Source organism: Balaenoptera physalus, assembly GCF_965194825.1.
Source record: "Balaenoptera physalus genome assembly, chromosome: 16".
NCBI classification, from domain to species: Eukaryota; Metazoa; Chordata; class Mammalia; order Artiodactyla; family Balaenopteridae; genus Balaenoptera; species Balaenoptera physalus.
In genome coordinates, this window is record NC_138898.1 from 80,233,905 (window position 1) to 80,255,684 (window position 21,780).

Below are 21,780 nucleotides of genomic sequence, written 5' to 3' on the forward strand. Positions count from 1 at the left end.
TTTGTTTATTAATATGATATGTACATGTTCTGATATGTTACTCTGAATCTTCAAAGTACTAAACAAATAGTAATTTGTTAAAGCAAAATAACCACATTAGGTAACTGTGATAGAAAATGCACAGTAGATTTTAATATCCAAAAATAGATCACAATATTTTTCTTCTCTGTATGTCAACAAATGTTTGAAGCCAGGAATTCACAATTATTATCTTACTTATATCCTGCAGGTTTTCAAACTGTTGGCCACTGTCTATTCTATAGAATGTCTTTTCTATGGACCTCTTTTCACCCTCTCACCTTAACCCCGGAGAAGAAAACTTTCTCCAGCACTTACAGTCTCTTTTACTTTTCCCCAAGGATGATCAGAGCGGGGCCGTGACTGGGCCAACTGTAGAGTGGGTGTGACCCCTCTATGGCAAGCAGTCCCTTCTCTAGGTATGTATCTCTCTGGACTGCAGGTGCAGCACAGATTAGGCTGGTCTGTGCCCCTGACTCATGCAGCTGGCTAGTGGACCGCAGGCCCAGGCACGTCCCTGTGGGTCCCACGGTATCAATTATGGGCAAAAGGTTAGGAGGCTCCACTTTAAGAGGATCTTGGCAGCCGTCTCCAATCTTGCTTTTACCCGAGTGCCTTGCATTTTAGGAATGATTGGGTGTTTACCCAGGCATCAATAAAGCTGATAATTTGGCTCTCAGTTCTCATTCTCATTCATTCATTCACTCATTCATTCTCTCTCCCTCTCTACACACACACACACACACACACACACACACACACACACACACACAGCTAAACATATAGATATAAGGATAAGGATACAGATAAGAATACAGAGACACAGAGACACACTCTGACAGATCCCTGAAGTGGAGAAGAAAACTCCTAGTATATTTACTATATTCTTTTCAAATTTTATTATTCAGAGAAAACTACTTATACATTACCTAGTAAACAAACCTAAGAGCTGGTGAGTAACACAGAAGAAAAGCGGATTCTTCTTGTCATATGTATAAAACCGTAACATGGCTCTCAAAATGTTTCTCGGCTAATTATGTGTCAATTTAACTACCGCCACGGTGTTGGTGTGTGTGGTGGGGGGAGGGTGCGTTTTTCTTTGGTCTCTTGACAATCAGCTGCCCAAGCCTCCAGATGTTTGTAGTCTGCTCTCTTTCCACATTTCTGAATCCGCAGATCCTCTAAAAGGTTTATACTTCAGTGATTCCTAAAACAGTGATCACTCTGGCTCACGAAGAGAGTATATGAGAGGGAAATGAGGGAGGCACAAGATGATGAGAGTCTTAAAGCGTCAAGTAACTACCACTTATCGAGCACGTATTATGTGCAGATACTGTGATAAGCAATTAATATATATTGCTTCATTTAATTTACTTCTCACCATAATCTTGTGAAGTGGCAGTTATCGTTCTCATTTCATAGGTAAAGGAACTCTGGGTCTGACAGTTGACATAACTTGCTCAAGGTCACACAGCAAGTGGAAGAACTGGGATTCAAACCCAAGTGTGCCTCCCTCCAAAGCTCAAGTTCTTTTCTGCTGTGCTATACAGCTCTCCCTGAAGGTACACAAACATTTTATGTAAAAATAATTTCATACCAGGAAGGCAGCAACAGATGGCTCCAGCCAAAGGTGGTCCCTGGCCTGTGTAATCTGTGAAAATTTTAAAAGCTGGAACTTTTCAAGTGGCATGCTCCTTCTGGACAATACCATGACCTTGTGTAAATCTTTTCCAGATTTCATTTTCTGAGCCAAGGTAAACCGAAGTGCCATCACCTATCAAATGTAGCAGTTCCCTCATCTTGGTATATACCTGGGAAGCCTTGGCACACAGAATTACCAGAAACAAAAGACTCTTAAATACACTCTATTTCCTGTCACACACAAGGCTGATTTTTTTCTGGGCAACACTCATTTGAGTCTGATTAAATCGCTGTGATGAACTTCAGAGTTGAGACTGCCCTTGAGCCGAACACCTATCTGATCTTTAATTCTACGACCCACTCATTTCTTGCAGAGCTCACAATTCTCTTAGTCCCACCGGAGCAGCCTCCTTCAGGTTCTGCATCAATATGTTCAGTGCTGAATTCATTTCTGCAGGGAGTCCAGTACATCTGAACTTTCCAAAATCATTTGGCCCCCATTACTGGTAAGCACTGCTCTTAAATAGGTTGTAACTGCAGCTAATAGGCTCCATAATCATAGTTGAATCGAACAAAAGAGTCCAGGAGAGAGAGCCATCAGTCATTTTTATTCCTATCAAATAAGCTGCAAAAGGCAGAAACTTTCCCATTTCAGAATCTCATGGTCTCGATTTGATCTTCCGGGCTTATTAGAGAGGCAGGGGGACAGAAGGAAGAGGCCTACTCAAAGATGTGCAAAATCCCAATACCTAAAAGGCTTTATTGTAAATATAATTAACAAGACAGAAATAAAGCAAATTCCAATGAAATAAAGCTGAGTTGTAACAAATTTCACCTGAACTGCTGGAGACCAGATCACTTAAGAATCTTCCTTCCAAAGATGAACCTGATTACTTATCAGAATGAGGTAGGAAAGTAGAAAACGTGACTGCTGACAGGTCACATTCCTCTTTTGTCTAATTGATAAGGAATCAGAGTAGCCCATAAACTCCTAAAACAATAACAACAACACCACCTCTGGGATGGATTTTTAGTATTTCCTAGGAAATTCCTGCGGTTTCCTTTCATGAGAATCTTACCTTCAAATTAAATCATGAACATGAATAGGTATCAGCTGGCATATAAATGTCAATGCTTTTTAAAATGAATCCTCATTAAAAAAATATCTGCCACAAGATACATAATATTAGTATGATATACAAACATTTGGACTGAGAGGTTATAGTGTTGTGCTTGGTAAGATCCACTTGGTTTAATGTCAAATATAACAATCTTGGATTCTTGCTTGAAGATAACAGAAAAAAAAAAAAACTGCCCATAAATGTCTGTACTGTGCACAGGTCTACCTCCTGCCCAAGAGTAAGTTCAGAAAAGAAGGGTGGCTCATGCCAACAATCACCTGCAACTTTTCCAAATGCCCACAGAGTGTTTCTAATATATTAGTGTTTGATCAAGTGAAAAGATAAAAGGCAAATGAAATCTGAATCTTTTCACGAAAATGAATAACATATATTTAACTTGATACTGGTCCTTGATCTCTTTAATAGATATTAAGAAAGTTTCTACTAAGACCCTTTACATTGCTACTTATATTTTGCTCCATCATTTACACAGTCTGGGCTCCGACCTACAACAACAAAAGAGAAGTCTAGAATCTGTCCTGCATGTGTCTTCTTTGCAAAGACCTTTTTTTTTCTCCCATACCCACCTCTTTTAAGAGGAAACATTATAGACGGATCTGTTTCTCCCTCTCTCTCTCTCTCTCTCAAAATAAAAGTTCCCCCTATAATACTATCTTCAATAAAGCACTCTTTCATGCCTTAATCAATTAAGTGACCATGGTATCACAAAGGGCATTGAACAGGAGAGTTGCAAGGGACCCTTACAAATGCCACATCTCTGAATGCAGTTCTACCGGTTACTAAGAGTCAAGATCAAATGCAAGGATTTCCCCTCATTTCTAATCCTCCTTAAAGCCTCTTTTATAGCATTTACCCCTCTGACCACTCCCTCATCAGGTTTCTTTGGGAAAGTCCCTCCTTTACCTACCATTCTGACTTTCTCTTCTTTTCTCCCCTCTCTGAAAACTCAGCACCTTTGAAACAGGAGGGAAGGGGGCAGGGCACAAACTTTAAAAGAATGACATAGCCCAAGGACACAACATAAACTGATTAGAACCAAATAGGTTCAAGATGGCGGACGAGTCGACTTCCACTAGACCCTGAGCCTCAGTATACGCTCACTGTAACACATCAGCAAGCTAAATGACACACCCACCGGCATCATGACAGTTCCGAGGCAGACGATCTCTGAGGCCCACCATCAAAGATCAAACACTGGGCAATGGCCCAATTCCTGGAAATCTCCACCCCTTCCCCAAAATAGCTGGAATACTCCTGCCACTCAATAGTCTATGAAATTACCCACTGCTATAAAAAGTGACAACCCCATACCCTGGTGCCTTTCTCGCCTTCTGAGATGGCCCACACTCTGTCTCTGGAGTGTGTTTCTCTCTAAATAAATCCACTTCTTACCTATCACTTTGTCTCTCACTGAATTCTTTCTGCGATGAGACATCAAGAACCTGAACTTCATTAAGTCCTGAAACCAGGTGTGTGCTCTCAGTTAAAAAACTGTTGGTTTTGGCCGGGTTCGAGTCCCAGCTGCATGGGTTCAAGTCCCAATCTGGGTTTTGGCTAGGCTTGAGTTCTGGACACGTGGGTTCAAGTCCCAACCTGGGCTTAGGCTGGGTTTGAGTCCCTGCACGTAGGTTCAAGTCCCAATCTGAGGTGCACGGTTTCACATCACCTTTCTCCCACTAAAGAAGAAATGCTCAACAGGTTTTATCCTACTCTACCTTCACCATCTAACTCACCCAAAAGCTTCAATTCTACTGCCATGGAGGTAATCTTCAAGGTTACAACTCTAGCTTTGCTCTCCTAAGTCTAGTATCCAGTTGTCCATGGGACAGATCCATCCTAGGAGCCCCTCAAACTCTATGTAAAATGTATACAAGGGAATTCCCTGGCAGTCCAGTGGTTAGGACTCCGTGTTTCCACTGCAGGGGACACGGGTTCGATCCCTGGTTGGGGAACTAAGATTCCGCATGCTACGCAGCACGGCCAAGAAAAAAAAAAATGTAAACAAACTCAATATGGCCCTCAAAGCTCTAAACCACTGGCCCCAACATACCTCTTACAAATCCAAGTGTATTTCACACTGCCAACTGATAACTGCTGATTCCAAGAAAACCCTATTGTCCTCCTTGCTATCCATTTCAGTCCTTTCCCCCGTATCTTTGCCTGACGCAATCTTATCTATCTTTTAAAGGCCAACTGCCAAAGTTCCTTATGTGGTCTGATAAACTCTCTTTTCTTTGAAATCAAGCCTATTATTAATCTTCTCTTAGGACACTTACATTATTCTATCTTTTATCATAATCATTTGTGGCATTTTCTTAGTCAACCTACAGAACCAGGAGGGCCTGACTGAGAAACCCACATTCTACAAGTCACTTTAGGTAGGAAGTATTATGAAACTGGAGGATATGGTCACAAAATTCATTTTGCAAATTTGAAATGCTCTTTGTTTCTTTTACAATTAACACTTTCTGGGAATTCTTTTGAAAGCTTAATATGCATATTCTTTAAAATATTTCCTGCAAAATCCCTCTTAGGCTCTGAGCTATTTATATCTCCAGTGACTATCATAGAGCAGGTACTCGAATGTTAGAAAAACAAAAAATGAAATGAGAAAAGGAAGAATATAACACTTCAAACCATCAGAGAGGCGAGTCTGAAACTGACTTGAGGGAAGGTCTAAATGTTAGCTACAGAGATGGAGGTAGAGGACAGACAGACTAACTGTTCTAAATTTTCTCAGATAATAAAAACGATATGTATGTCTATGTGTGTGTGTATTTTTATTGTGGTAAAATATACATAACAAAATTTACCATTTTAATCAGTTTTAAGTGCACAGTAAGTGGCATTAAGTACATGCACATTATTGTGTAACCATCACCTCTACCCATCTGTAGAACTTTTTCATCCTCCCAAGATGAAACTATACCCATTAAACAATAACTCACTCTTTTCCCCTACCCCCAGCCCCTGGCAATTTTGTCTCCATAAATTTGACTACTCTTGGTACCTCATATAAGTGGAATCACGCAATATTTGTCCTTTTATGTCTCTTCTATTTCATTTAGCATAATGTTTTCAAGGTTCATCCATGTGGTAGCATGTGTCAGAATTTTCCTGATTTTTAAGGTTGAATAATATTTCACTAAATGGATATACCACATTTTGTCTGTCTGCTCATCTGATGATGGACAGATGGGCTGCTTCCGCCTTTTGACTATTGTGCATAATGCTGCTACGAACACTGGTGCACAAGTGTCTGTTTGAATCCCTGCTTTCAATTCTTTTGAGTTTACATCCAGAAGTAAACTTGCTGGATCATATGGTAATTCTATATTTCATTTTTTTGAGGAAGCACCATACTGCTTTCCAAAAAATGTATTTTTTAGTCTTTGGGAGACTTAACCTTGTCAGGCCTCTATGGCAAACCTATGAAATGGGGGATGAATTAGATCAGAGGTCCCCTGTATCTCCACCATTCTGATTGTAAAGCTTAGAGCTATAAACCTATCATTGACCTAAAGCCTGGGTATATCAACGTGCCCTCTCCTTCTATGACAAAAAGGGAAAACTCAAAAAGATGAAGCTTCTAAAGCACAGAATAAGAAGACTTTTTAAGGGAGAGGAGGAAGGAGGAAAAGAAAGAAGGTGAGGATATAAAAAAGAGGGCAGAAGAATATAATATACAGAACTTAAGGCAGGGATGTCTTGAGTGGAAGACTGAAAAAGTGATCTGTTAGTTGGGACTCACCAAGCACCCTGCTGTAGAAAATGCAACAAATAAAGACATCAAAAGAGAGGCTATTAAGAAGCAAAGCAATTCAGTTTTGTGGAGACAGAGGTCCCTACTATTATTCATTTCTTTATTTCCCAATTTTTAAGGTAATTTCATCATTTTTCCCCATTTACCTAGTTCTAAAATCCCACTAAGATTTTCTAAATCTTATTCGAGTGGAGACACGGAATAACATTTTAAAAATCTTCCCTTACAAATAGCCTACCAAAATAATGTAATTTTAAAAACTGCCATGTGTCACTAAGCCACTAGTGAATATACTTTATTCTTATACTTGAGTTTTCATTTTTTTCTTTAACCCTATGTTCACTAAAATATATAGTTTATGAGGTAATAGAATTGTAAGTTATAGAATGTAATCTTAAGTATAATAATAATAATAATAGTTATCATCGTCATCAACATCATCTACAGGTAGAAAAATACTAACCCTACTTCTTTGGAAGTTTTACTTTGGGACCAAATTAAAACAAATCAGAAAGCGAAGAGTTCTAGACTCACTTATATATTGCATTATAAATCAGACACAAAGTGTAAATACTTAGAATTACTTTCTGAGATAATCAGAAGTAACTGAAGTTAGAGTTCAACTCATAGAATGAAAAAACAAAACAAAACAAAACAGGATGTCTACCTCATCTGTGCCTTTCCTGTCCTTTACAACTTACTGTCTTTTTAGACATTTATCTTTACCTATGAAAAGGGTCCCATTGTTCCTGGAGTTTAATTTCTAAGAATTGAAGAACAACAGCAACCATTTGCCAGAACTTCTGGAGCCAATGCCTGAAAGCTGAAAACCGTTCTGTTAGGCTTTCCTCTCTGTGGACACAAAAAAAGTCACCAAGTTTGTAAAAAGGATCAAGAAATGAAAACCAGAGAACCCAATACCGCTGTGTAATTTGGCTTTATCATTTTTAAACTTTAAAAGATTAAATAGTAGGTAAGCGGTACACAGAAGAAAAATGCCTTTTTAAAAGATGCCACGGAAAAGAAGTGATGGGACTTGAGAGGCTTCATGTGACCTATCCCATCAGGAATTACATGTTCCCGCTGATATTTTCATCTAGATGTTTATTGAACAAGGCTCCTGCTTTCATCCACATTATTTTGGTTAATGCATGAAAACGTTCAAGAATTACAGAAATCTAAGGTGATTGTGCATTAAAATAAATGAAAGGATGACTCCTGGTTTACAGTCACTATATTTCACGGCTAAAATGCTTCCTGCTTTTTTTTTTTTTAATTTAACTGCAACACACTTCCCTTGGCTTCGGGTTTGAAGTAATGATATAAAATTCATTTTATCTCTTTTTCAAGCCTGGCTCTTTCATACATAACATCAGACTTGTCATATCTGAGGAATTATTAAAATAAGATGGAGCCTGCTCTTTCTGAGCAGAAAAGCCTCTTTGAGCCGGCATCCTCAGGAGAGACGCGGGCTCAATCTCATTAGCTGGTGCTGAGACGTGTCCTAGTCTCCAGGTTCAAGGTGATGAAAGATTAGGGCGTTGGGCCTTGTCTCATTCTGTATGCAGCACACATCCCTCCCTGCCTGTGAACACGAAATTACATTGAACCTGGGGAGTCTAACTCCATTAATTTTAAATGGAAGATTAATTTAACAATATGCGGTAGATATTTGTTACAGACCTATCATGTAAAAGTGACGGTTGGCAGTAAATTGTGGTGACTCATACTGGCCAGTGGCCCTGGCTCAAATAAATCAGGAGGCATTTACACATAATTGCTGTTTTTAAAGACAGGGATATGGGTGATGTGTTTCTTTGATGAAAGATTGAGCAGCCCCATTCAAAGAAACAGCAGCTGATATTAAAGCCACAGTGCTGTTCTGGAGGGAGACGTTTTTGATTAGTATTTCTGGAAGAATCATTTAGGAATAACAAACACGGCAATGACATATAGAAATCTTTTTTTCCCCCTAAACCTGTGTAATAATTCTGAGGCATGAAATTGTTGTGGTATTTTTGTCAATTTCCTTAAAGTAATTACAAGTAATAATACCCTCAGAAATAACAATTTGCTAGGGATGAAGAGAGGATGAAACGGGAGAGGCAGAAAGGTATCATTGCTGATAAGGACACGCAATTCTATTGATTTTCTACAAATAATTACAATAATATAGGTAAATAATAATTTGCAAGGCTTTGGGAGGGGCAAAAAGGGGCAATGGCAACTGGAGGGAAGCATTCTGAAGAAGGAAGTTTGGGATTTCTTTTTTTAATGCCATTTTATAGAGCTTTCTCGACACTTTTTTTTTTTTTTTTTTTTTTTTTTTTAGCAAATTCTCATCTTCTTGAAGCAACTGAGGGGAAAGAAAGACACAGAATGCCCTGAATGCTTAACTGCTACAGGGTAAGCAACACAAAAGAGAAGCCAAGGACATCGGATGCTTGCGGCACTTGTCAGGAGAGGCTCGGAATGGAACCATCCAGTGTGAGGGTCTGCCTGCCCTCTCACTGAGCAGTGAGGGTGTTATTCTAATCTCCTCTCCTTTGCAAGCACCAGCCTTTCCAGTACTTAGAAGAAGGATGCTCAAGGACTTCTGTCTTCAGGCAACTCCAATGTGATAGGAGCTTTGTTCCTGTCTCTTTTAAAAGATTAAGGTGGGAAGAGGGCAGCGTAAGGATCACGTGTCTTCCCTCCACGCGCCCTCTCCACGTACTCAAGAGACTGCTGGGAAGTCGGCTCAAACACCCGTCTCTCAGAAGCACATATCATTCTGCTCCACTCTATTTAGCAACAGGAGAAGCAGGAGGGGATAGTTAGCACTTGAAACACTACTTGACATGTCTCTCGGCTCCAGTTTTGAACCCCTCTCCAAGACGTCCTTGCACAGAGCCATTAGAATGAGCTGGCAAATCAGATCAGATCCCTGGTCTACTGCAAATCTTTCGAAGGCTCCCAACTGCCCACAGGATTAAGTCCAAACTCCTTAGCATGGTATAAAGGATTTTCGTGCCAGGCCATGGCATGCCTCTCTAATCTCATTCCCTCCTCCTGAAACTTGAACCTCACCGCTCCTAAATGCTCAACCTGTATGGTCAGGACTGGCGTTCACTGCCACACCACCTCATCCACGTGCTGCTGTCTCTGCCTTGAACGCTCTTAATTCTTTTTATCTGGTAAACCTTTACTCATCTTTCAAAATCCAACTCCAACACCACACCCTCCGTGAAGTCAAAAACATTATTATTGTTATTGTCATTGCTGCTATTATTGTTACTTGAGAGCAGGGACCTGCCCTATTCATCTTTCTATTCCAAAGAATATGACTTGTTATATTCAACCCAATGAATATATTTATTAAATTCAAAATGAATGGCTTACCTTACAAAAGATTTTTCTCAAGACTAGACAAGGATGGTTAGGATCAAGGGGAGAAGGAGAGAAAGGATATGCTGGTATATTCCAGGGCTCTTTTATATCATGGTGATCAATTCTGTTTTCATTCACAATTTCACACATAGTAATGTGAGTACAGGAGTAGAAGGAAGGAAATAGCAAGTAGTAGGGCTCAAATGCTAAGAATAATAGATCCATCAAGAGTAAAAGGGCTTGGTTTATTGTTATGGACTATGAGAGGAGAAATGGTAAAATAATAGCAGCAGAAGCAAAAGCAGTAACAAATTACATTTATTAATGCTTACTTATGTCACTTGTACTGGTCTAAGTGTTTCACATGTATTAACTCAGTTAATCTTCTCTAAGAACCTTGGTGAGATAGGCATTATTATCATCTCCATTTCATAGACAGGGAACTGAGGCACAGAGAAGTTAAATAACTTGCTTAAGGTCATTCAGACAGGTGACAGAAATTTCAGTCTAGGCAGTTAAACTCCAGATTCTCAAAGAATTCTATTAGGAGCCAGTGGGTCCTCCTGCCACCCACCTGTGGCAAGATCAGGGCCCCACTTCCTGGAAGGGAGGTCCTGAACAAGATAATCGGGAGTGATCAAGGCATATACTAAGACACCGGGAACCCGCATGACAAAGAGAACAAGAGCACTAGGAAAGGGCCAGACCTGCAGGAAGGTGCCACAGCAACGGGCAGGACTGTTCTTTGAGTTTGAGCCTGGGTGAGGAGTGGAGCCCCAACAAGGCCTTGCCTGCCATGAGAAGAGGGTTCGTAAAAACCCACACACCAGGAAGGGCCTGGCTATCACTGCTGTTATAGGTAGTAGTCAAGGCACTGCAGAGGTTCAAAGCAAATCTAGGTTAAGGATAAAAACTGGTTCAGAAAGATGTAATATTATCATTGAACAGATTCAACAGACTTATGCTCATAGGTACATGCACAGGAAGGTTTCCTCAATGTCCATCTGAGAGGAGATGATTAAGGTTTGCATTCTGACATTTCCTAATTGGGATTGAATCTTCTTGCAGGGGACAAAGTTAACAGTCCTACCATTAACAGTGCCAGGTATTTTAAAGAAATTACTGTTCTATATTTTTTATGTTTAGTATAACTCTCTGATTTGAGCACTGTCACATTAAAGGTAAATTTCACTCCATGAGATCTGAAACACATCTTCAAGTAGCCAACTTAAAAGAATAACTAGTCCCATGTAGTAATAACGAGGACAATAATAACAGCAATAATAATAAACAAACCCCAAAGGTAATTTCTTACACTTACTTTGTTAATTTTTCTCTAAGGATTTACAAGTTATTAGAAAACACTAATTAAACTATATAGTTTCCCCAAAGGGGAGGCTACAATTATTTTTGTTGTTCAGATGGATGATTGAGGGAAAGAAGAGTTAAGATACCTAACATCCCTTCACTGCAGCCTAAACCCAGAAACCTCATCTCCCTCTTCTAGAAGTGCAACTGAAACATGTCTGATTGAAATAGCATCATTATATAATAAACATATAATGGCCCCAATCTTAAAAAAAAAGTCTGTGCTAAGCTACTTACAGAAAGGAAATTTTTTGTAATTAGACAGGAAAGAATAACACGCTATTTTAACTCTATAAGAAAGAGTAACAAACCACGAGATAAATACTGAGAAATGGAGATGTGTTGATACTTAGAGCATTTAAATATAATCTATTCACTTCCTCCCTTCCCTAGGCTCCTGGTCAATTTAGTGCAAGGTGAGATCACAGTTTACTATCAAGAAGCACTCAAATGTCATAAAAGGTATTGGAGGTGTGATATAGGATGTAATCCTTAAGGAAAAAGAAAACATGCCCCACACTCTAGTGTTCAAGAAGTCAGAAGTAGGGTGTAAAAGAGTTGATAAAGAAACAGTATCTTAAATTTACCACTTAAACTGAGGTTGCCTGCATTGGATGCCTCTAACTAGTTCAGTTTTGTGCTTTAATGTTAAATTTCTTATGGGAGCACATCACCTAATTAGAGGAATTGATAACTGCACTGTTCCATAATGAGGCCAATACATTTCAAAGTCATTAAAGATAACCAAGGCAATAAGTCTGGGTTTAAGCGGCGTTTCCTCAGATTTCACAGTCTGCATGTTGCAAGTGTAGGGGGGGAAAAAGCAATCCCTGCCTAGTCAACTGTAAATGCTGGGTTATTGGAATCTTTAAAACAGGCAGCAAGGAGAAAATTACATGGCCAAATCTCTTTTTTCCAGTTAATGAAGAATTAAGACTCCCATTTACCATATTAGAAGGTTCATCAGAGGTCTCAGCTCCCCATAGCTGGTGTCTGACAGCAGTGTCAGTTTATCTGAGTCTGAACGCGTAAGTGCATGACAGAGGATCATTCATAACTGTCACATCTACTTATCTCTCTCATTGTCACACAGCTAACGAAATTCAGGCCATGGAGTTGTCTGCCTCTGTTCCTCTCTCAACCCAGCTCAAGGAAAAAGGCATTCCAAAGCCCATTCATGTCCTATTATCGTGTCAGCACATTGTGAATCTACAACAGAAGTCAGCATTTCTTCCTGTAATCTCCCCGTCAGAGGGAGAAGACAAGATGTCCCTGGGACCAATGTCCATGCAGACTGCATCTGGTGTCAGTGTTCAGGAAAAAACAGCTCAGAGAAATAAGGCTATGGAGAAAAGGTTTTTGAATATATTACTGTATAACTCAGGGGGGGCAAAATCACAATATTTAGAGTTTATCTTTGGTAACGAGGAAATGCCATTTCCATTCACTAAACAGCAATAAGTGCGAGAGGATTTCATAATACAATCTGCTACAGCATACAGATATTTAAACTAAAAGAGGACAGAGAAGCTGAGATAGGGATGTCTGTAACAAGCCAATCAGAGATTTTGAGGACAACCTAGCACAAAGAGAAGATACAATTTGATTTGCAAATATTATCAGTGAAGCGGCTTTTCTGCACCAAAGAAAGTAGTTCGGTTATTAATGTGTCACCAACAATAGAAATCAGAGTTGGTATGACAAAACATGCCCTATTTCAGACAAGCAGGCCATCTGCAAAATGGCTATGTCCCAAAGCAAGTAATTCAGCATGGAAATGATGATTGGTTTTTGCACCTCAGGGTCCTGGGAAACCAAAGGAAACACAATACCACCAAAAGTTATTTATGATAAATTCACATTTGCAGAGCTCTTCTCTGATACTTCTAAAATTCAGACAATGGCTCTGATTTCACTACTGCCTCATACAGTTTTTTTTTTTTTAACCAACTTTACTGAGGTATAAATGCATTCCATAAAATTCACCCACATTTTAAACATACAGTTTGATGAGTTTTAATAAATTTATACCGTTGTGCAACCATCACCTCAATCTAGTTTTACAGTATTTCTGTCACCCCAAAAAGTTCCCACATACTCATTTACAGTCAGTCCCCATTGGATACATTTATTTTATTTCTTCTAGTACCAGTTTCTGAGATAAAATTCACATAGCATAAAATTCATCATTGTAACCATTTTAAACTGTACATTTCACCGGGTTTTTTAGTATATTCTAAGGTTGTGCAACTATCACCACTATCTAATTCCAGAACATTTTCATAACCCCCAAAAGGAAACTCATACATCAAGCAGTCACTCTCCATTGTCTTCTCCCCCAGCTACTGGCAACCATGAATTTCTTTCAGACTCTATGGATTTATCCATTCTGGACATTTTATATAAATGGAATCATACAATATGTGCCCTTCTGTGTCTGGCTTCTTTTACTCAGCATAATGTTTTCAAGGTTCGGTACTTTTCTTTTTATGGCTGAACAATATTCCATTACATGGATATACCACATTTTGTTTGTCCATTTATCAGCTGATGGACATTTGGGTTGTTTCCACTTTTTGGTTATTCTGAAGAGTGTTGCATGAACATTCTGAACAAGTGTTATAGAAATATATATTTTCAATTCTCTTGGGTATACACCTAGGAATGGAATTACTGGGTTGCCTCATACAATTTTGCAGGCTGTATACTGCACAACCCAAAGGACACCACTGATGCTGTAGTTGCAAACTGCTTACTTTACGTGGACCTGAGCCTTATTTGACGTGGATCTGAGAAAGAAACTGATTTATTCTGCTTAGTTAACAAGTTAAAGTTGTCATAATAGATTTGAATGGCACTTGATGGTAGTTTTTCTGAAATAAACCACATTTAAGTTAAGAAAAACTATATGTCTCAAGTGGTTGTCAGTGGTCAGGCTTAAATAAGACCAATATAATACTTTCAGTCACAGTCAATATTCAATATCCTTATCATTCAGGGGTTAATATTCTGCTCATGGACCACAAACCTTCATTCCTTTTGCTCACCCTGCATCTTACACATTCTCCTCATTAGTAGTCATACAGAAAAGCAACTAAAAAGAAACCAAAGAGACGGCAAAGAGCTAATGAGAAAAATGAACAAGAAAAGAATGGCATGCCACTTGGCTTCTCATTAGGAGAACTGATCTAAAAAGTTCAGGAGAAGAAGGGATTGAAGAAAAGACATCACATTTTTTTTCTCTTCAGTGATTAGTTTTCTATTCTAGTCCTAAATTCCTTACTATCCTACTCACTTTTCTTAAGCAAAGAGTCACTTAGGAAAACACACTAGTTTATTACATTAAAAAAAAAAGACAAAGTGTGTACTTAATTCACAAGAAACTAGCCAAACATAGCTGTTCTCATGCAGGTACTAGATTTACAATATGAACAGCCTCACAACCATGCTTTGCCAACGTGGCTATCTGTAAACCTGCCGTGTACCCTAATTTCCCCATTCTTCTTATTCATTGTTTCAGCTATAAGAATTAGCAGTAAAGCTGATTATTAAAAATTATTTTTAATCCTTGAGTGTTTAGATATAAGGACTGGAAGCCATAACTATTCTCGGACAAAGGCAATAAATACTATTTAAAAAAAAAAAACCCATTAATCCTAAGGAATAGATATGTCTGGGGAACATGGATTAAACCAAAGGGGAATGTCCCCAAATTTAAGGTTTGGTATGATTTCAGAGTCCACATCCTGTTTGAGTTTAAGACAATATAACCTTCAAAGTATTGTCAATTCTTAAAAGTATGGCATCAAACAACAGAAACAGAAGTGTCTAACCATCCCTTACCCTCCCTAGAAATATTTTCTGGTTTTTCCTTAACCCCGTTACTGGTATTTGCAATGCAGAGACCATGTTGTTCCTCTGACACCTGCTCATCTCTGTATCCTCATCCTCTAACATATAGACACATTCCTCCTAAAACTGTCAATTCCTCAAGGAAAAGAACATTTTCCTATACATTGCTCACATACTCATGTATAGACCCTTCTCACCTGTGGTGGGGCTTCAAATTAGTCCCACAGCAAAAAACTTTAGTATAACGAAACAATTTGGAAAACTAGGTAACTTTAGTGAAAAGGACAAATAATACTGCATTTAAGAAAAGACCCATAAGAACAACAACAACAAAAAACAAGTCTATTTTGGCCAGCAGCAAGAATGCAAACATTCACGAGTGAACCAGAGGTTGAAACACAAAGAGGAAACATCGCCAGGAAGAGTTTATTTGTCACAATATTTTATGAATGTTTCTCCTCTTCCAACATAATAGAATTGGGGAGAAGAGAAAGCAGAATTGCCAATTGGATCAAATTACTAGTGGAACAATGCAAGTGAATGTGCCTTCAGTTCTACACAGTTTTGAAAACTTTAAGACAAAAATAAATTGCATGACCCCCTGGTAACTTCCACTAGAACTTATAGGAACAAATTGTTTGCCTCAAGCTGGGTGGAATATACATTCAAATTCAGGCTCTTGAAGGAAATTATTAAGTAGAGTCATATTAGCTTTCTCTGAAGCATACTCGTTTTCAGTATTGCCACCGTATAGACCAATTATGATACCTTTCCATGCTGAGAAATGATTGTTCTGCTAACACAGTTCTGGTAAGAATCAAAAGCACTACATTTTTAACCTTGGGGGATTTTTGTTATTGTTGCTCCCTTGCCAGTTCCTTCAAATGGAAAATATCTTCCATTAATCTAAATGCAAAATTTGTTTCGGCTTTCCAAAGTTACTTGAAAAATGTTAAGCACAAAGCAATAAAGTTTTTATGCTCTTAAGACCACTAATGCTTTGAGCTTCAAATTCATTTTGAAGAAACGAACATTTTATGGTTCACAGAGGAATAGCTACATGAATAATATCTGAGATTATAATGCATCTAGCAGAAAAAGATTAAGTTTATGTAACTATTTAATCAGATGTGAAATCTTCTCTAGAGGATAAAAATTCTGACCTTATTTAAGTTTACTTTAAAAATACCAAGATCACGTTTCTACCAAGGGAACCCACCAATTTTCCCATTTACGTAATATAAATATTCATTACAGAAAAAACTTAACGTAAGATGTACTGCACTGACCCAAGGATATCATAATGGATAGCCCAATATAAGACAGAGATTAAACGAGGACTCCAGCTTGCTATCTGGCCCAAAACATTCAGTTGTTAAACTCTAACTGATGGACAACCATTGTAGGTGGTTGCCACTGCTGAAGAGTGTACGGTTGAGTATGTCATAATAAAATCCTTACGCTGTATTTTTATTAAATATATTTCTAAGAGGTAACATGTATGCAAATACACAGGATAAAATTGAACTAATGGTATTTAATGCAATTTATGTATATTTGTCAAGTTAGTTTCTATGGAAGTTTCCAAACTTGATAAATTTAACAAATTGTCTATCGTTATACTCCATGTCCACAGATATAAATATAACAGTAGGGCCCAGGGACACCATATCTGACATTCAATGACCCAGAATTGTCCTCATTATAAATGCAGGGGCTAACACTGTAACTCTACTGTGGCCAGTTGTAAAGGAGGGGCCTGTCTGGAATCATCTTAACACGCATTGTAGCATAAAAATATTTTTTAATTCCATAGAGCACTTATCAGAAATATTTTTTTGCAACTTATATCTTACCAAGAGATTTCAGATAAGACAGTTATAAATTTTCTTGCTTCATTTATAAAACATAAACACCATAAAATTAGTTTTTATATACCATACCTTTTTGAGAATATAGCCATACTTCAAACAAATTTTAAACCTTACCTTTTCTTTGACATATAAAACAAGGTTGTATGAGGAAAAAAGAAGAAACCCAAGTTCACAATATCAACTAAAACTTCAGATCTTTAAATGAAACATGTAAAAAAAAATTAAACCAACAAATAAGAAACTGATTATTAAAGACACTAACCATAGAATTCTAACACTTGCTTTTCAAAGGGTGTGGATTATTTAAAAAAACAATTTTTCAAAATATTTTACTTAATGAAATATTTTTAATTAAATGTACTACATCCTATGTGCTTTATGCCTTCTTACTCTCACTAATATAAAATTAAAAGCCTGAGAATCAAATTGTGTCTTTTACTAGAAAAAGACTTCAAAACCAAAATGTTAATAGAAAAAAACTATCAGCCAGACAGACGATATGAAGAAATGAATCCTATCAAACATTATTTAGAGAACAAAATGGCTGTCAAAGCCACTCATGCACAAAGTGTTGCTCCCGAGGCCAGGATTCTGATTTCCTACTAAACGACTCATAATGTATTCTCTGAATCCAAAAGTCACCTATTCAAGCCCTTCAAGCATCAGTAATGATAAAACAGTAAGGAATAAGCTGGATCCAAAATTTTACTGGGTCCATTAATTTGGATCCAGCTTAGTCCATTGGAGGAACTGATATTTACATCAACAGTTCCAACTGTGACAGAAATGCTTTGATTAGAATTTACATATGGGAGGACTTCCCTGGTGGAGCAGTGGTTAAGAATCCACCTGCCAATGCAGGGGACACGGGTTCGAGCCCTGGTTTGGGAAGATCCCACATGCCGCGGAGCAGCTAAGCCCGTGAGCCACAACTACTGAGCCTGTGCTCTAGAGACCGCGTGCTGCAACTACTGAGGCCTGAGAGCCTAGAGCCTGTGCTCCTCAACAAGAGAAGCCACCACAATGAGAAGCCCGTGCACCACAAAGAAGAGTAGCCCCCGCTCCCTGCAACCAGAGGAAGCCCACGAGCAGCAACGAAGACCCAATGCAGCCAAAACTAAATAAATTAAATAAATAAATAAATAAATTTATATATATATATAAAAAAAGAATTTACGTATGGGAGAAAAAAGAAAGAATATCTAATATTTTCACTGGTCCCTATTGATACAGCAGAAATGGGATTAGAACAAATGTATTTTTAAAATAAACTTTATCATACTTAAGGTATAATACATAAATACACACACACACACACACACACACACACACGTAACCACCACTGCAATCAAGAGTCAACACTTCCATCACCCATGTTCCTTCACGCTGCTTTGTAGCCAATGCCCCCACCCCCGTACCAGGTAAGCACTGGTATACTTTCTGTTATCATGTTTGTTCCATAATATCACAAAGGTGGAATCGTATAGAACATACATTTTTGTGTCTGACTTCTTTCTCTCAGCACACTGTTTGTGAACTTCATCCGTGGTGTTGTGCACATCAGTAGTTTGTTTCTTTTTAGAGATTAGTAATAACCATTACCTGGACACGCCATAACTGTCATCTATTAATGGACACTGCTTATTACCAGTTTTTGGCTACTATGAAAAAAGCTACTATGAACCCTAGTGTACAAGTTTTTGTGTAGGCATACATTTTCATTCCTCTTGGGTAAATACTTAAGAGTGGAATTGCTGGGTTGTAGGGTAAATATATAAGAAATTTAATTGTAAAAAAAATTTAAACTTTATAAGAAAATGCCAAATTAGAACAGATCTCTCGATTTACAGTTTTAACCAGGGTTTTAATTATGATCCTGGGACCCTTTCCTTCTCCACATATCCACACTTAAAAAATATTTATTTGAACTTCACTCAGACTAGTTGGCCTATCTTTTCCCCCCTATCATGAGGCCAAGATACAGATGAAAGAATAACTCCAAATGATCTGATTCAAACTGAAGTAATGTCAACACTTAGCACTTGCAGAAAAGTCCTCTAAAAGCTAACTCTTAGTAGACATTCTTCTTAGCTCATCCTGATAGGAAGTGGTCAACAACAAGAAGGCATCTGCTAGGCTGCCTGGCAACAGATCTGATGCATTATTCTGTCAGAGACTCTGGCATATGTACCATGCACCTGACATGAGCATCAACAGGGAAAACATCTGGCAAAATGCATAGCATCCCTCCTCAATGGGCAGGCCAGGTCCTTGACACCATCATGAGCAATGCTCGATGTCACTCACTGATCATCAATTCAGTTACATTCTGCTTTTCTGATGAGCCAGCATACATCAGTGATCAAGCTTAAGAACTTTTTTAAAGGGGGGAAAAAAAACATCACAAGAGAAAACGTTCTATAACTATGTATGGTGACGGATGTTAACCACTCTCATTGTGGGGACCATTTCACAATTATGTTGCACACCTGAAACTAACATAGTGTTATATGCCAATTATACCTCAATAAAAAGAAACGGGAAAAAAAGCCTGCTGTGGTCCAGGCCTGGGACTTGTGCATGAAATAGAAGAAGGGGGGTAGGGAGGGCCTGGAGGTTATACTTTTCAGGAAGAAAGGTATGTAGTACCAGAAGGAAGACTCTTTGGCAACTGCAGGAGGCCTATCAATATCAAAATTGTTCTGGCTTCTTCCATCACAAAGAGAACGTAGATTTTGCCATTTTTGTGCATTCAGAGAAGCCCATACTTGGAAAATGTCATTACTAAGAGTTATAATATTTTCCCACACTGCTTGTAAGATTACAGAGGAAAGGAATCGGGGCAGAGTGAGTTCCTGCATGGCAACGTGTAGTAAATGAGACAACCAAGCCGTCCCGAACTGCAGACGAGCCTAGGGTGGATGGTGTTGTGCACCATCCCTATGTGGAGATAACGGAGTGGGGTCTCCTTGTGGGTGTGCCTCCCAAAGCAGAGGGCTCGCTTCCCAGATTCCTGGGAAAAGAACCAGCAACCAATATGAAATGTACTCAAAAGTCCTAAAAGGGTCATCAAGCCTGTTAGGGTCACTCTGTCCTAGACCCTACAGGGATTTCTAGTCACTTTTAAAGTTTACCTTATCTACTGTCATCACATGTTTGTGTTATCACGCTTGGCAGGTCCTGAGAATCTCTTAAGAACCAAGAACACAAATACCATTTTCACACAACATAATGTGGGCTGCAGCCTGGTCCATCAGGGTAGTAAGACACTCATTAGATAAACGTTCCAAAAATGAAACCCTGTGAAGGTGCCCCAATGAATTCCTTGCCTCACACGTGCAACAGGGAGCCAGTTGTATTCCTCAGCAGGCTTGAGAACTTTCTAAAAGTGCTCAAAGAAGAAAAAGATAGCCAGGGTCATGCACAACAAAATTCATTTCTAACTCAGAAATGTGTTTCTACTCCCTAGCAGCAGCTGAATCAACACTGTTCACAGAAAACAAACCGAATTATGAAAATTGTGTGAAAATGAAGCTCTTTGATGACATTTGCTGCTGTCCTACTTAGTATTCCCTCTCCGACTTTGCCTTACGAACACAGTTCCTCTTAGATGCCCTTTCTCGACCTCTACAGTTGTTACTGCTCAACATAACTACAGTCTCAACACTGCCAAACCATTTCACAGTGACACTATGTCTCAGGCAATGTTAGGCCACTGCCAACAAGTAGCGAGTAACCTGTGCTGACAACACATTACAGCCCTGCCATAAACAATCACCGTCTCACTGACGCAAAATGGCAGTCAAATTAGAGGAGAATATGTAACAACACGCATAGTAAATTGGCATAGCAGCTTGCTAAACAAAAACGGGGCGGCAGTCACACACAAGATGCAGAGCCACAACTGTGCCACATTGTCTAAGCCCACGCTGGGCAGCAGTTAGACTGGAGCCTACCTCTGCCAAGAAAGAATCCCTGTGGGGGTGAGTGGGAAACCTCTGCCCTCGCTCCTGTTTTCCGCCTACCTCAATTCCTACGCTCTCACTCTGACGAGGATGCAGGAAAATGGTGCCAGATCTTTGGATTCACAGATGAGGAGTAGTGGTGTACTCACAATATAGTAGGATAGGTGTGAAGAAGGATGGTCCAGCCACACGGTTATATCAGTAGCAGGGAGAAAAGCCTGGCCTATTATGTAAGGCCTATGATTTTTTTTTTTTTTAATTATGATCTCTAAAGTGAGTCAGAATGAAGGGGGAGAGATGAGTGGGCATCAAAGAAGGTGGAGAACTACGACAGGAAGCACAGAGCAACACGATTTCTCAGAACTGTAGCATACATCTCATCTGGAAGACCTGCCCTTAAAAGAGCAGGGCCCAAATTATAGGGCTGGGGGATAGCAGGGACAGGTCTAAAAAGAAGACCTAAGTTGAAAGGTCACTGGAAAACAATGGAGACCAAAGCAGAGACCAGATATCCACTTTTCGTACAAGGAGGGGAGAGGACTATCTGTCATACTAGGGACTATGAGATGTGTCTATGAGATGTGACTCTCTAAACAAAGTAAAAGCTCAGAGACCATGTTGTGGGTTGACTGCGAGGTGATTCCCCTTCCTTAGCTCTCCTCCAGATTAAAAGCTGGGGTAGATTACAGATGCTCAAGGACTCCCTCTCTCTACGCCTGATGGATCTGAAAGCTGTGATAGAGAAGGCAATGACTCAACACACAGAAAAGGAGAAAAACAGACCCAAG

At 39.0% G+C, this 21,780-nt stretch overlaps 1 protein-coding gene and 3 long non-coding RNA genes across 9 annotated transcripts in view; 2 read left to right on the plus strand and 2 right to left on the minus strand.

Annotated features, from left to right (window-relative positions):
• AUTS2 (activator of transcription and developmental regulator AUTS2) overlaps positions 1-21,780 on the minus strand; it is a 1,112,861-nt gene that overhangs the window by 464,794 nt on the left and 626,287 nt on the right. The window lies entirely within an intron of this gene.
• The window catches only part of LOC309646275, a 638,120-nt gene that overhangs the window by 333,603 nt on the left and 282,737 nt on the right, over positions 1-21,780 (plus strand). The gene's annotated exons all lie outside the window — the stretch shown is intronic.
• LOC309646301 overlaps positions 1-21,780 on the plus strand; it is a 266,260-nt gene that overhangs the window by 59,692 nt on the left and 184,788 nt on the right. The window lies entirely within an intron of this gene.
• LOC309646298 overlaps positions 1-21,780 on the minus strand; it is a 58,174-nt gene continuing 36,394 nt past the window's right edge. Inside the window, exon 2 of the long non-coding RNA XR_014255263.1 lies at positions 1-21,780. This exon is cut by the window's right edge and continues 10,972 nt beyond it. This is a non-coding gene — a long non-coding RNA (uncharacterized lncRNA).